Source organism: Amphiprion ocellaris, chromosome 21 (assembly GCF_022539595.1).
Source record: "Amphiprion ocellaris isolate individual 3 ecotype Okinawa chromosome 21, ASM2253959v1, whole genome shotgun sequence".
In the NCBI taxonomy this organism is placed as follows: Eukaryota; Metazoa; Chordata; class Actinopteri; family Pomacentridae; genus Amphiprion; species Amphiprion ocellaris.
In genome coordinates this window covers 18,833,558-18,849,351 of record NC_072786.1, presented here as the reverse complement: position 1 = coordinate 18,849,351, position 15,794 = coordinate 18,833,558, and the positions used below count along the sequence as shown (strand labels likewise).

Genomic DNA, 15,794 nt, shown 5'->3' with positions numbered 1-15,794 from the left:
GTGCTGTATATGCCAATAAGCAATCTGTTGCTCAATTGATCCTCAGGTTGATTTTAAAGAGACCAAATGTAAGCCTTTTAGCACATATGCCATTTGTTCACAGATTATTTTTAAAATATTCTAGATATAGACAACAGAAACAATGATCTCCTAAAACAATTGTGTTTGTAGTGAAAAATGTAAATTTCTAATCAGCGACAGCACTGTTATTTGTCCTGAGAACATTTGGACCTGAAGAAATGCTCATAACAGCAGTTTGTTAATAAGCTTGTTGTAAAATATTAGCGAGCAGGTTTTATGATCAAGTAATTAACAAGCTACTAATTCAAATAGATCAAATTACATTTAAATAAACTGATGATCACAGAGTCACCCATAAAGACAATGCAGCCCTGCACAGAATCCATATTCTCTTCTTGGCTTGCCTGTCTTCACAGGGCAGCCTCATGGGGTTTTTCTCAAAGGATGCCACTCCACGTTGCCACATCTGTCTGATAACACTGGAATCGTGGTAGTGCAGGCAGAGCAGCAGAGAGAAAGCAGCAGAGAGGGAGGGGGGGACTGTTTAGCAAGGCTCGCACTTAGCGCTGCTGCCTTTACCCGGAGCAAAGCTCATGGAAGAAGCAGCCATCATCCTCCTGCCTGCCTCCATAACTCCTGGTACTATTCCTCTGGTGAGTCAACAGACTGTGGACTTTATTGCTGTTGTGTGTTTTTTTAGCCATGTGTGAAGTATGCCTAGTTGCTCGGTTTGCAGACACTGTGAAATCTGCCGTGCACAGTAGCATATGCTGAGAGGTTTTTTATTGGCAGTGTAGATTGCAATGCAAGAACCACACATGCTGTTGCCAAGGCTTTCTTTCAAAATACGAGCAAAATAAAAGGAGCTGCTCCAGCGTAGCTCTGAGCTGTTTGTGTGCTTGTTTCAGCTGGGTGATTCAGAGGTGCAATTTCCTAACAGCAGCTAATGTCATTACCGCTGCAAGACCAACTGCCACTGGCTCCTCATGCGTGTACAGAATATTTGTCAATGTGAAACGAATCACAGCCAGATATTAGTTTATCGTGGAGCACTGCCTTGTTTTCCCCTATCAGCTGTAACTAGTGATGGATTTTAGGTTTCAGTCTAGGTAAATATGGATTTTTGAGAACATGTAAAATTGTGGTTACATATATGGGTAGTTTTTCTTTCTTTGTTTTTTTACCTGGTACTTGTATGGCATTAGAAAATCAATTTGTTTTTGTAAGTTGACAAAAACATCTACCTATTAACTATTAGCCATTGAAAACTATTTTCTATTTACCAGAGAAAATAAATCATGCAGTATTTATGTCTTTCCATCTAGATGAATACAGAAATCTTCTTTCTGTTTCCATGCATGTTACCTCTCCTGTAGTAATATATTTGTTTCTATATAATTGGATTAGCAAATCATTTTTTTTTTTTTTGTCTATCAGGGGGTGGAGAAGACAAAATCTATTTTCTTAGCTTTCAGTGTGGAAAAATCACAAGATATTGTGTAATTTATTAAATATCTATTAACAGCTTCAAAAAATTTTTTTATCATTTGATGTTTAAAGTAAAAACAGAATATTGTTATACATTTGGTGTAGAAAATCTACAATTCTGTTCTGTATCTGTTTACGTAGACAATCTACAATTCTATCTCTTTTTCTGTATGTAAAAGACTGAAAATCACAAAATGTATCTGTTTTTTTAATCTACTAGGTAGATAATTTTTTTGTCCAGGTATACAGGTAGATATTGTCTTCTTCCCCATCTACATAGATACATATGACTGTGTGTGTATGTCTGCAGCAGCCAACACTGACAGTCACATTAGGAAGCCACAGCTCGGCTGATAGCTCAGCCATGTGGACGGCTCTGTCAGAGTCGTGATGGCTGTGAGGACGGAGGGTGAAGACTGTGGATGTTTGAGCTGGTAGATACTGAGGAAGCCAGACAAAGGTTTGCCAATTACACAGAGCCAGATAAATACCAGGAAGTGTAACGAAGCATCTTCATCACTGCAGCATGATAATATCCTGCTTCTGTTGTTTTTCTATCACTGGCCCCTGAAGTGAGTTTTGGGGATGAGAACTAACTCACTGTCAAGTTTTGGCATGTGCAAGAAAATCCGAATGGAGTGTCACCAACAGCAATCAAGTTATTTTTGATCTCTCCATAAGGCCAGACTTTAGTACAAATTGGGTGGAGAGCTCTGTTTTCAGCGTGGCTCCGTTACACGATGCAGTGCTCACTAACCGGCTTCCTGTTTGTGTGTGCTGTTTGTGCTTGTTTGTGCACACAGTAAGTCTTCTCAGCAGTGCCCTATATGTGAAGTCATGCAGCACAGAATGTCTACATCCCTACATCCTATGAGTGCCTCTTATCTTTATGGCCCTTACTTCACTCCCCTTGTGATTGTGTTTTGTCATTTTATTTATTTCTACACATTCAGATTCAGATTCAGATTCACTTTATTGTCATTGCAACAAGTGCAACGAAAGGTAAGGTGCAGGCCATACAGTGCAAAATACAATATATATATATAAAAATAAATTTTGCAATAATAAAAACAAAAACACAAAATGACAAGATGGCACATTCATTTCAGAATGATTTTCACACGTCAATATATGTCTGTCAAATTAAGTGTGAATCCTGAGTTTAATTGCAACAAATAAATGAGGCAGGGGTCAGGATGACTGGCCAGCCAGGGCCAGTTATCACAAAGCAGTGGTATTCAAAAGGGCTACCTAACTTCACACTTGCCTTTAATGTGATACTACTGTCATTCCACCTTTCAGTTATTTTCACATATTGTAAAAACACCATATACAAATTAGCAACACAAAATACTTTTCTAGGTTCTTCATATTGCGTGAATACAAGGCTTCCAGTAAGGTTTACCAACTTTTTTCAAAGTGGTAGTAGTGGCGATAGTCATTGTAGACATGAACTTATGAACCAAGAGGAGCACTTTTTTAATTTGAGCTTCAGATTATTATCTACTGTGTGATCATATGAAAGCTGCCACCATCGTCTCATATGTCAGCAGTTACTCGGAATAGTTCAATTTAGTTATAACTGAAATAAATGAGAACTAGAATGTAAGACTCCTCTTGTAATTAACCAGAATTTTGCTTTAAGCCTTGTATTTAGCTTTATGATGCAATGGCAGTGGCTGCACAGAAGATCCATTTGTCCTGCAGGGACATTTGTCCTCTTTATCTTCTATTCTCTGAAATGATCCAATATCTACAAAATTCAATTCACTTCAATTCAGCACCCATTCACAACATAAACCATTTAATGGCACGTTACTTGGTAAGATGAAGACTTTACAATACTATGGAGAGAAGTCATGAATCCAGTGATTCTCTTTTGAGTAAGCTCTCTGGCAGTGGAAAGAAAAAAGTCATTTAAAAGGAGAAACATCCTGCAGAACTGGGCTCAGGGAGGGCAGCCATTTGCCTCAACAGGTTGGGTTAAGGGGAAAGGGGAGCAAGAAAAGGACCCACAAAAATCACAGTTAGGGGTGCAATGTGAATATAAAATGTCTGGTGTTTTAAATTACTTCAGCCTGCACATCCCTGGTAGCCTCCACCTAACTGCTGTAGGTGGAAATTAGCTGTTTGCCACATGCGGTCAGCATTTTCTTGTCTTCTTTGACAAGAATGTATTTTATTCTAATTTTGAACTTGCAAAACTTCATATTTGGAAAATTCTCACATAGTGCCTCAAGGACGTGTTTTTTTTAATGCTGTAAGGGCAGTTGGTCAACATTTTGCACTGTAGCAAAATTATAAAATTAACTTATTACCCCAATCCCCCACCCTGCCGAGAGCTGATGCTTCACTCTGAAGTACAGACTCTGTATGGACTTTGAAACTGCAGACTCAGAACAGTCCTAGCTATATCTCCTGCTTTATGATAAATCAGTTAGAATAGTTATCAGAAGCTTTTAAAGCATTAAGTATAAAGTACATGTATACCCAAACACATGACTATAATCAAAGGTATGATGATATTCAGCATGGTCTCTAAGAATAGAAGAATTTCCAAATATCATTAATGTAAAGGTTTCAGGCATTCAGGAAAGTATGAAAATCTTACAGTTGCTGTCTAAATTAAATGCTGATGCCTTAAATAGGTTACTGGCTGCATTTTCTCCATGTGTGCTGTTTTTATTTTTTGCACACTCCATGATTCATCAGTTAGTCCCAAAACAATGATTGATACATTCACAGATGACAGTAATTGTTAACTGCTGTGAAATGCAGTAGAGGCAGTTGTTTTTTTTTTTTTTGCTTGTTTTTTTGTTTTGTTTTGTTTTGTTTTGTTTTGTTTTGCTTTCACAATTGCCCCAAAACCTAAAAAGGTATTAAAGGTAAGTGCTTAGTACATCATGTATGACATCATCCAGTGGTTTGTATGGAAGCCTGTATACTCTGCCTGTAATGGATCATTAGCAGCAGGTCTTGAAGTTTAGTCTGTCGCTGCCCTCACTGTGACTTACTCGTCAGCCACTCAGTTGTGAAAATATGAAAATGTAAGATATATGGGCTGTTTCTAGCTTAAGGCAAGAAGGGTAATAATATCACTGGCCTTTCTATGCACTGAGAGACTGTGAGTGTCAAGACGATGATGATGATGATGATGGAGGTTGAGAGGAAAGATGGAGGAGATGATATGAGGAGAAAATATGTCTCCTATTTCCCCCATATTTCCTCTTTCCAGTGTTTCTCTGGATTGTCTCTTTGGTGGAATCTTTGCCTGGCTGATAGTGCTCAACTCTAAGGACCCTCATCACAACTGCAATCCCATCAGCCACCTGTCTGAGTTACCAATAGCAACATGGGAGCCAGTACAGGAGTGTGATAGGGGTATGAGTGATGTGCTTTGTGTAGCACCAGACCTCAGGGTTGTTGTTTTCTGTTACGTAACTCAAGGTTATTCGTGAGAAGCACTAAGAGACTCGACATGTGCACTCATGTCCACTGGCTATTCTATTCATTATTGCTTGTTCAGAGGGATTTTTAAAACGAAGCAGTTCGACACTTAATGTCCTAGAGCCAAGGTCATTTTAATTTCATGTTCTAGAAAAAAGGCAAATATAGTGCGATCAAAAATAAAAATATATATATAATAGTAATATAACAATATTCTATTCTTGCAAATAAGACATTTTTCATATTAAACTGATATGTCTGAGGTTGGAATTACCAACTTTTTAATTAATTGCACATGATAGGAAAACACTGTTTAAAACCAAGCTGTAAAACCTGCTCATGAAAGAGTTTAACTAGAAAGCTTTGAAAGCAATGTTCCTCTGGACTTTTAGACAGAGCATAGTAGTCTCTATGCTACTTATCTCTGGTTTTACCGCCATACCAGTAGCCTACGTGGGAGTATTGCTTCATCTAGCTTTCAGCAAGACTGCGTAAGCAAATTTTCTTTCCTGCTGCATAACGTACAACCTAAAATGCAACCTCTGCAACTCACTGATTCTGTTGTTCCAAATCACTGTCTTAATTTGAAATCAGTTAATTGTTCAGCACTAGTTCACCAACCACCTGGCTCGCATTGCATCAGGTCATATTTACAAGCTGCTGAATGCTTCATTAGGTTCACCAGCTAGTTGCTAACTAGCAGCTGTTTGCGGACACAGTGGTGCATGTCCACTGGCTAGTTGCCAGCTGCTAAACACTCCACGATGTCAACTGAGTAGTTGCCAGTTGCAAAATGCTCCACTGCATCTAGTAGCTAGTTACAAGCTGCTAAATATTTCACTATGTTTCATTTTGTTCACGAGTCACTCATGGTGTAGTGCTAGACTCTGTCCTCTGGCTAGTCACTAGCTGCTAAATGCACCATCATATCAACCAGCTAGTTCCTATAGCTGCTAAATGCTCCACTGTTTTCCTCTTATGCTCTCACATTGTCTGAAAAAGTCTCATGCCAAATAAGTGGAAAACTCAAAAGCCCGGCCTTTATGAAAAAAAAAATGTGGTTAAGCAGGCTTTCTCTCAAAATCTGAACATTAGGCATTTTTCACTTTTCAGCACCAACAAAAATCACAGAGCACTAAAGACACAATGACAATTCTTGAAGTTGACAGTGGCACACAAAAACAGAACTCCATCACGGTGAGTTTTGCTTTACTTACTTTGCTCTTTAATTTCTCATCTATAGATTGAAATGCCAGTAAAAAATATATTACTGTGATTAAGACAGAAACTGTAACAGGTCATATTAAATTGACTAGCCAATAATGAATGGAATCCAAGTTCTGAGAAAATGTTAACTTGAGTGAAAGTTCAGTCTTTTTCTTATATTGTAGGAGCATTAGAGGTCGACCGATATGGGTTTTTCAGGACCGATACCGATACAGATTACTAGTAGTTAGAGGAGGCCGATAACCGATATTTGGAGCCGATATTCATTTGCAGTAAAAGTGTAAAAACTGGTGTAAAAAAATTGAATAATGCAAACACTGAACTTTGTTTAAATGCCTAAAGCATGTTTATTTAATCAAACAAATAGAAAACAATAGCTCCAGAAGTGCATGGATTTCCTAGACTCAGAAGCATCTCTTATAAAGTTGAATAAAAGCTTAAATAAATAGCTCCCTGAAATTTTTCCACATTAAATAAAGTAAAATTTAAATATAACTATAATGACTTATCTTTGTTTTAACCCTTAGGAATGTGGGGGGACAATCTGACTGAGGTCCATTTTTGACTAATTCAGATTTTTCCTTTATATTTCACCTTAAAAACTGTTGATCTTGCTTTGCTTGGTGTCTTTTTTTTTTTTCAGCACAACCTCACCTGTGTGATTCTACAATTATTTATACATTTTTGATATAATGTATGAACACGCTTGGCCTAAAATTGCAGAAAAAATACAAAGTTTGAATAGGAAAAAGTTAGATTTTTTTACTGTGGACACCATAAACATGTGTAAAGAATCCTTTTCAGAACTTAGAATGCAAATATAAATTGTTTATGTCATAAAATAATGTGCAAATTTAGCAGTCAACACAGTGATATATCACTATTTGCACTAAAATACAGGAAAATTTTAGGTGCTTTTGCACAACTATTTACAAAATCATCAGGAGTCACAATAAAATTTTATATAAATGAATTTGTGCCACTCCAAAAAACTTTTTCTGTCCACCACAGTCTCTACAATGGCAAAAACAATAGACAACAGGCTTTAGGACCATCGGAAGAATCTGGAGTCCTGGTGTTCTCCATTGCTAGAATATGTTTATTATTATTATTATTATTATTATTATTATTATTATTATTATTATTATTGTTATTGTTATTATTATTATTATTATTATTATTATTATTATTATTATTATTATTAATAATAATAATAATAATATTATTATTATTATTATTATTATTATTATTATTTATTATTTTACATCTGAAGCAAAATCTTCATTTTCTGTGCATCGTGTATCTTCTCTGTATCTGGCAGAGAGAGTGATCTGTGGCCAAAGCCAGTGAAGGGCCTGCTGCTCTCTGAGTGGAGCTGAGAGCTGCTCTCTTATATATAACTACCTTCTGACTAACAAAACAAAAAAAAAAAAGATAGAAAGTTCCAAATCCGCACTTTGGCCATCTCTCCTCTGTGTATTTCTAAAATATTCCACTCTCTTACTAGTAACACAGAGACGCTCTTACTGGGAGTGTTTCTGTGCAGCTGCTCCCAGTCAGTGTCTCTTTCAATCCCCCAGCTGCTCCAAGTGTTGAGCGTCTTTGTCCCAGGTGCTCCCAGCGGGGAGTGTCAGAGCTGTTTGTTTTTCACACGTCACTCCCTAAGAGTTACAAAACTATCCCGATGTTTCTTTGATTGTTTTTGTGTCGGCTACAGAAGGCTTCACAGAATCTCCCGTTTAGCCGTGCATCATACAGTGACGCACGAAATGCACTCACCTAAAGTTCGCTCAAAAGTACAGCGTTTATTATTGATCATAACTCCGGTTTTACTTGGCCAATCAACACAATTCAAAAACTGGTAGAAAGTTCAAAATCCGCACTTTCGAGACAAGTTTAAAGGGAGACTCGTCAACGCTTCTTCTTCCTGCTTTGTTTGATTACGCAGAGGGTTAAGTAATTCACAGACATGTGGGGAGGTAATACAGTTAGCAGGGCTGCCGCTAATGTTTACTCCGCTCTTACGTTATTCTGCTGCTCGCTGTAACATTAGTAGTAGTTGTGAGATGTAGAGCACTGGGATGTTTATTACAATTTCAGAAGAGTTTTCTGCGTTTGCCTTCAATACGTGTTTTCTCTCTGGAGCTTCTCACATGAGAAAACTTTCCCTCTCTGCTGTGTGTGTGTGTGTGTGTGTGTGTGTGTGTGTGTGTGAGGACAGTTTCTGCAGCCTCTGAAGCTTAACCAATCAGAGGGCGCGGGGTGGATAGTGCTGGAGACAGAAGGCAGGAGAGCCGAAATAACCCAGTTTTAAATTGATTTCTTCATATCGGCCCGTCAGATTTAAAAAAAGGCCGATGCCGATTTACGTCAAATTTCCAAATATCGGCGCCGATAATCGGTCGATCTCTAATCTGCATCATCAGACAGCAGCAGGATCCATATGTGTGTCTTTGAAGCAAGACAGCAGTGTGCTTTATTCAGGTAGAACAACAGGATCACTTCATTAATTAGACGACTTCTTGATAATGCCCAACATGAAGACAAGATGGGTCAGGATCTAGTTTGGAAGCGACAGTCTGACCATGTGTTACAAGTTAACCAACCTCAGTCCTGAGCTCCATCACAGCTGTTTGGATATATTTATTTTTTCTGTAAAAATATGATCTGTTTACTAAAGTCAAAAAAACTTTTCTGTCGTGGTAACGGTTTAATTAATTTCACAGTTGCACAGCCAGCACTATAGGTTGCAATATTTACATAATTTAGCAGTACATATGACTAATTATTTATTTGGGGTATTGTGGGATTTCATGGGTTAGTTTTTTTTCCCATCAAATACACTGCAACATCTAGCTTAGTTAAAAGGTCAGTTTTCCCAAATTATTATTAAATACCACTCAGTTGCTTTAAGAAACACAAAAATAACTGTAAATTCAAATTGAATCACACTGCACAACTGCTTCTCATTGGCATTCGTGCACCGTGCGGCTCAGACAAACGCACTGGTCCAACAGCACAGCGTGTCTCTTTGATAACCTGATTAAGACTCTTCCCGTAGTAATAATGTGCGGGAGGAATTGCTTTTTGATGGAGCAACAAAGGTGATTTGTCGTGCTGCTGGGCCCCGGTGTAAGAAAGGAGCTTTGGCCTGTTGCTGGTAGAATGTGTTGGCAAGCTCTTCCAGATGGCTTTGTGCAAGTGAAACAGCACATTCACTCACCAAGCCAAGTTGGCATCTGAGGTAGAGCTGTCAAACAGAAGTTTCTGGATGTTGAACCACTGGGAGAAATGGAAGAATATGCTGACTTAACTGCATCCTCCACAGCAAACCTCTGTATCTCTCAAGTATGTTCTATGCTATGGGAGCAAAGTCACAAAATCCACTGACCTGAATAAGAAAACTACAAATGTCTAGCAGCCAGCCCCATGAGGCCATAATGGTCTTTAGCAGAAAGCAAAACAGCCTCATGGAGACACCTCAGCCATTGTTAAATCATCACCACTCGCCATCACACTTGTCTCAACGAACCTAGTCAATATCTATCAGCTTCTACAATTCATTACTCTGTTGCAACTACTTTCTATCGTTCATCAGGTCTAATTCCTTGTGATTTTCACACAGTTCTTTTGTCCACTTCTATAGTTTATATGTATACATGTATAGAATGTGTCAGCCTCAGCATTGTCATGAGCTGTCATTTCTCAGCACTGCCGATCATTTCTCAGACACACATAGTTTTAATCATGCTCACTTATCAATTTGTCAGCTTCAGTAGGACTAATTTGTCAGCTTTAGCCGTCATTTGACCGTCTCACCTAACATTTGTCAGTACAGACTGACTGACACAGGGTTTTTGGAGCTGATGCAAATACTGACACACAGACGCTCTCCCTCACACACATGCACATACACACATACACACATACACTCAAAGTGGGCATTGCCGTCTTGCACTGGTGACATCATTTATAACCAGTCTGTGCAGTAGATATTTGGATCTGTGCGATTTTGCAGGAGTACAATAATTACCTTTTTTCAGAGCTTTTCAATCACATTGTAATTTCTTTATTTTTCTATTTATTTCAATCTTTATTCTTCATTTATTATTAGTCATTCATTGTTTATTTATTTCACAAATAGCTATCTGAAACTTGGTGCTGTCACAGTAGACCTTTGTAATTTTGTCGGTAAAAAAATTCAACTACTACTCCTTTTTTACTCACCTTGTCCTATTATTCCTTTAGCTTTCCAGTACTCTTTACCTAGAGTAATCCTGGCAGCACACTTATTTGCTGATATATATACAGTTTATACTGTACCTTGAATAATTTGAGCATAGCAGATATTACAGTTTCCTCTAGTCTATTCGATGGTAATTGGATGTATTTTTTGCTGTTATATGTGTGCACTTGAGTAACAAAACCATAGAATTGGGTCAATATTTAATCTTTGACCAAAATGCTGGGACAGATGTCTAAATTGTTCTTCACATTTGATGAAAAATATGTCATTTTTGCACCTCTTCAGATATATATTGCATCTGTTTTTCGTGTCACTATCAGATCATTTCCATGGAGGGTGCAAGAATACTTTCATGGACCGGAATTTGTCAAAGAAGGATTTATGTGTACACACCTTGGTCACAATATAGCTACACCAACATCTGCAAAGAAAGAAGCAGGAAACTGTGGTCACAGTGGTCCGATAATCATTTCCAAAGCTGTATTTATTGATAATCGGTGACACTGCTTACTTACACGTATCCCAGTCTTACTGATTGTGAATGTCGGGCTGTGACCCTCTTGTCCAGGTTGTTTATGTTGATGAGCTAAAACCAAGATTCTTGCCATAGATGTTCCCTGTTAGAATTGGAGATAAAACAGGAAAAAAACTTCTGTTTAGTTTTCTTTCCTAACTCGTACATTAGCTGCAGCCCCTGATTTGTCCATGTTTCAACCAATTAGAGGGTCCCGGCTACAAAATCCTGAAGTATTAGTATAAGCAGTATCCAAGTCTCTGAAGGACTCCAAGAAACCACCTGCTTTTCACTGCGCTTGACTTTTAAGTCGCTGCAGTTTCAGCGTTTAACCATTGATTGATCGACGGTGTTTGTCTTCCCTCCCCACAGGAGAACTGTACAAACTTTAGCAAGAGTCCAGAGGAGGAGGGAGAGAAGGAGGGAGTTAAAAGGTCAGAGGGAATGGAGAGAATCAGCTGAAGGGCTGGCAGAGGGAGACAGACCTAATTGAGAAGGTAAAGGAGAAAATGTGAGGAAAAAGGTCAGGGAGGGGGCAGTGAGAAGAAAGACAGAAGTGAAGAAGAAGGGAAAACCAACAGGTTGGGTGAGGAAGGGGGGTGGAGAGAAGAAAAGGGCAGAGGAAGAAAGGAGAGGAAGGGATGGGCAGGGCTGTCAGTGCTGGCGGCCTTTCTGAAAGGTTAGTGACCCGGCCAGAGGGAGAGAGGAGGTGAATGGCAGCTGCTCTGCAGGGAGGAGAGGAAACTGTGGCCGGGCTGTGGACACATCACTACATGGCACATATATACACACACACACACACACACACACACACACACACACACACACACACACACCCACACCCACACCCACACCCACACACACACACACACACATATATACACACACACACACGCGCGCGCGCACACAGTCATCTGACCGCAGGGCAGTTTTTTCACATGACATTTAAAGCAGAGCACATTCATCCACACTGAGGACTAATGACATTAAACATTCGCTGACATTTCACATGAACAGAATTAGCTAAGGTATTGTTCAAAGACGCGTGTGTATAGGTGTGTGTGTGTGTGTGTGTGTGTTCCACCATGATACCTGTCGTCATTCTTTAGAGCCTTTAACTCTGCGGTAGTTAGCTCCTCAGTGCAGATGTTAATCGTGTTAAATTTTTAATGTGAGTGAAGCATGCTGGGTGAAACTCGACTGTCATTTGCTTATACAGCAGAGTTTAAAAATCCATTTACAAGACACACATCCTTCTTTGTGGGTTTTAAATGACTGAATTACAAAGTGTTCCTCTCAGCGGGTTGTGCTCGAAGGTTAATACAAAATATAAAATACAGGACAAAAATACCCTTTGTCCCCATATTTATCTTAATTCTTTTTTTGCAGTGGCATTTGCACTTTAGCTGGTATTATTATTATGGGTTATCTGGAGGGTTTACCATATGCTATTGTTCAAGTGACTGTAATTTGTTCTTTATAAAAAATTCAAAGGACAGACATATAAGACAGATTGAACAACTTTATCAAACAAAATGTTTCCAGATCCCAATCTTGTGGACCCATCCATGGGCCACAGCAACAGGTCATTATGACTTCTCTGTCCTTTAATCTAACTTTCTCCTTTGCTGTGTTCTCCTGAGTGCTCTATTGCTCACTGAACTAATAGTCATGGATCATCATGAGGTGTGAGAAGGTAAAAATAGTTATTACAGGCTAGTCATTTTATCTTTTTGATGTGACATTGTGATGCGTTTAAAGATGGGAGATTACTAAACATTAATTGTCAAGCCAAATGCCCATTTTTGAGTCTCTGTGCCCTACATCTTTGGAGCTGCAATCACATAGTGTGGACCAAGAATCAGGCAACTAAAACACTTTCTCAAGATTGGGAACCATGGTTTAATTGTTAAAAATGCAATGCAAATGCAATGTAATTTTATGGTGCATAGTTGTATTTAGAATACACACATTATTACACCAACTAGGCCGGGACAGACATGTACTCAATGTCAGGGGAGCAGTGTCTCTCTATAATCACGCTGTTGTTGCACCAGTCATCATGCACATAGATACAGAGTCCCCCACGTCTGCTTCTTCAGGTTAAGCCAGGTCTCCGTAACGATGAGAACACAGCAGCCTCGAACGTAGCGATTACTCGTTAGTTGTAATTCCAGGTCGTCCATTTTGTGTGTGATGGATCTGGCATTGGTGAGGTACAGGCTTGGTAGAGGTGGCTAGTGTGGATCGGTCGTTAGCTTCAGCAGGAGGCCAGACCTGCGGCCCCACTTTTGCTTCCTCTCCCTCCTCCACCTGCGCCGATTTCTTTTTCCAAACCCGATAACAATCCACGGAGAGCCCGGTGGTCTCGCTATCTCATCTCTGATCTTGTGGTTATGATGAAAGTCTCTGGAAACAGCTATCTTGTGTCGATAGCCGATGTCCACAAGGTCTTGGTGAGTGTATTGGTTGTACGCCGAAGTGAACGTACATAGAGTGCACAAACAAACAAGAATAAAAAGCAAAAAGGAGCACTGAAAGGGGGAGCCATGAGCCGCTGCGTCCGAGCGCGCCACCATCTTAGGTCATCTTAGGTTTATCTTTTATAAACCAAATGATTCCTCCATTGATTGTAAAAATGATAAATTAAAAGATGTATTGGTCACACAACCAGTAACACAAGCTCCAAAACAGCTCACCGTACGGTTGTGGGAGTTTGGAGGCAAAGAGATGAAGACAGCCTCCTCCTCCTCATGTGTTGACTAAATCTGACTTCTTATCATATCACAAATATGCACTTACTTGGACTCAGATTACATGTAAAAGTCAATATTATGATGAACAATGCAAGCATATTATTTTAATGCCAAGCAGAACTTGCAGAAATAAAGATCAAAATGCTGCCAGGAAATCTGACCGTAAGAGGAAACAGTTCCCTGTGAAGTCATGGATTCCTCCCCTGCTTCACCCACTCTGTTCCCCAACACATTTAAATATCAGCACAGTAAATGTTCAGAACCTATGGCAGCAGCGCAGCAACTCATTCACTAAAAGTAAATGTGACAGAGCTGTGGATTAAACAACAGCATTCAACACCCTCATCTTCATCCTCCTCCTCTTCCTCCTCCTTCTCCCCATCCCATTATTTTTTAAGCCTTAGTATCTCAATTGGAAATGCTTGGAGAAACATCAGGAAGCTGCTGTGAGCTGGCTCTCTTTTTGTTTATTCAATGTGTGTTGGTTTTATCTGTCCTGGCTAACCTCGCTTACAGTTTGTTTCCCACGTCCTCTCTCTGTTTTTCTCTCGTCTACTTGTGTTTCTCCATTTTCACTTCTCTGATTTGTTACCCGCACAGTAGCCCAATGCCCTAAAACACGCAAAAAATAAGCTGGTGTTCACCAATCTTCTTTGCCAAAAACAACATTCATAGGCCTGGGCAATGAAATACAATATGTGTGTGCAAGTGTGCTCCCTCCCTGGATCATTAACAGCCTACCGTATCTCTTGATAATGGAGCCTCTTAACCATTGGTAGTTCTGCTGTGCCGGTCTCCCAAGGCACACTAGTCCACAGCCGCCTGGATCTTTCGTTTCCACCGTCCATGCATGCAGGTATCCTCTGGTGGAGGCTGTGGCAGATGGGATACTGCAGTGGCCCTTATGAGATGGGCTTCATGGTCTAAGAACACAAGCAGCCCTTTGCCCCCCACCACCTCCACTTAGATGACGTGCTCTAACAAGCCTGCTCTGAGGGCTTTGAGGGTTGTGTGGAAGGGATCTGTGGGTCTTTATCAAAGTAGTTCATAAAAATGATCAATAATATTACTTTCTCAAGACAGATTTTTTCATTACGTCACCAACCTCCTAATTCCTGTACAGCTAAACTGCAAGCTGATTTATGCTTTGAAATAACTGTATTTTCTCCTTGAAAGACAACACTGTGGCATGATAGGAAAGGACTTTCATCTGGCAAACTTCATTCTTAATGTTTTTCAGTTAGCCTTAGGAAACAATCATGTTTTTGTTGACACTTTCATGACAATGCCTACTTGTTTGAAGCTGGGTTAAGTTTAGGCACCAAAATCACTTGGCTAGTGGTAAAATAACTGGGTTTGGGTTTGGGTCATCACATGACCTGGTCACATTTTATTCCCCTGTTGCAGTTCATGGCTGACCATTTGTTTTATTGTTTCAGGAAAATTTTGGCTTCTTTGATGATTCTAGGTGACTCTGGAAATCTTATCACAGTTCTGTCAGGCCTCGCAGGAGAGCAGAGAAGTGACTCAAGCTAAAACACTGAGTCCAGTCGCTGGGTGCGTCGCTATTGTATTTGTTTAGCAGTGTGTTTGAAACCAAATGCAATGATGCTTGTGGTCCAAAATGTGGCTTCAAGTTGGAGCTGAAAGCCTGTTGAAAGCTGCCATGATGGCTTATTCACAACTTGTCACTTTTTTAATGATATTCGGCTCCTTCACTCTGTTGCCTTGGTATTTGATGCAGATATGTTTGTGTTTTTTCAGATTTGCTTGTGTGTTATTTTTTTTTAAGTAAAAGAAGACTCATCGCAGTCATACATAATATGACTGATGCTCTGTGCTTTCTTATTTCTTTGTGTGTTTGACTTTACAAAATAGACACAGAGGAAAAATAAGCAGGAGTGCACTTGTAGAATTCTACACACATATGTTTGTCTGTGTGTGCAGTGTACTGTATGGGTTTATTCTGTGGAGTGGTAGGGGGTGGGGTGGGGGGCTGAGAGAGCCCTGCTGTGCTGCACGGCTGGCTAGATTAAGCCCAGGAGGGGCACATCCCTCCCTATCCAACTGCCCCATCTCCTGCACATCTGGCAAC

General features: G+C 39.6%; 1 protein-coding gene across 21 annotated transcripts in view; it reads left to right on the top strand.

The window, feature by feature from the left end:
- The window catches only part of LOC111563581 (pleckstrin homology domain-containing family A member 5-like), a 294,554-nt gene that overhangs the window by 178,240 nt on the left and 100,520 nt on the right, over positions 1-15,794 (top strand). For 2 of the 21 annotated variants that reach the window (XM_055006644.1, XM_055006643.1), the window contains exon 1: positions 530-674. The exons of the other annotated variants lie outside the window; for them this stretch is intronic. The gene's annotated coding sequence lies outside the window, so the exon portion shown is untranslated. Of the gene's footprint in view, positions 1-529; positions 675-15,794 lie in introns of those variants that run through there. 21 annotated transcript variants of the gene reach the window in all.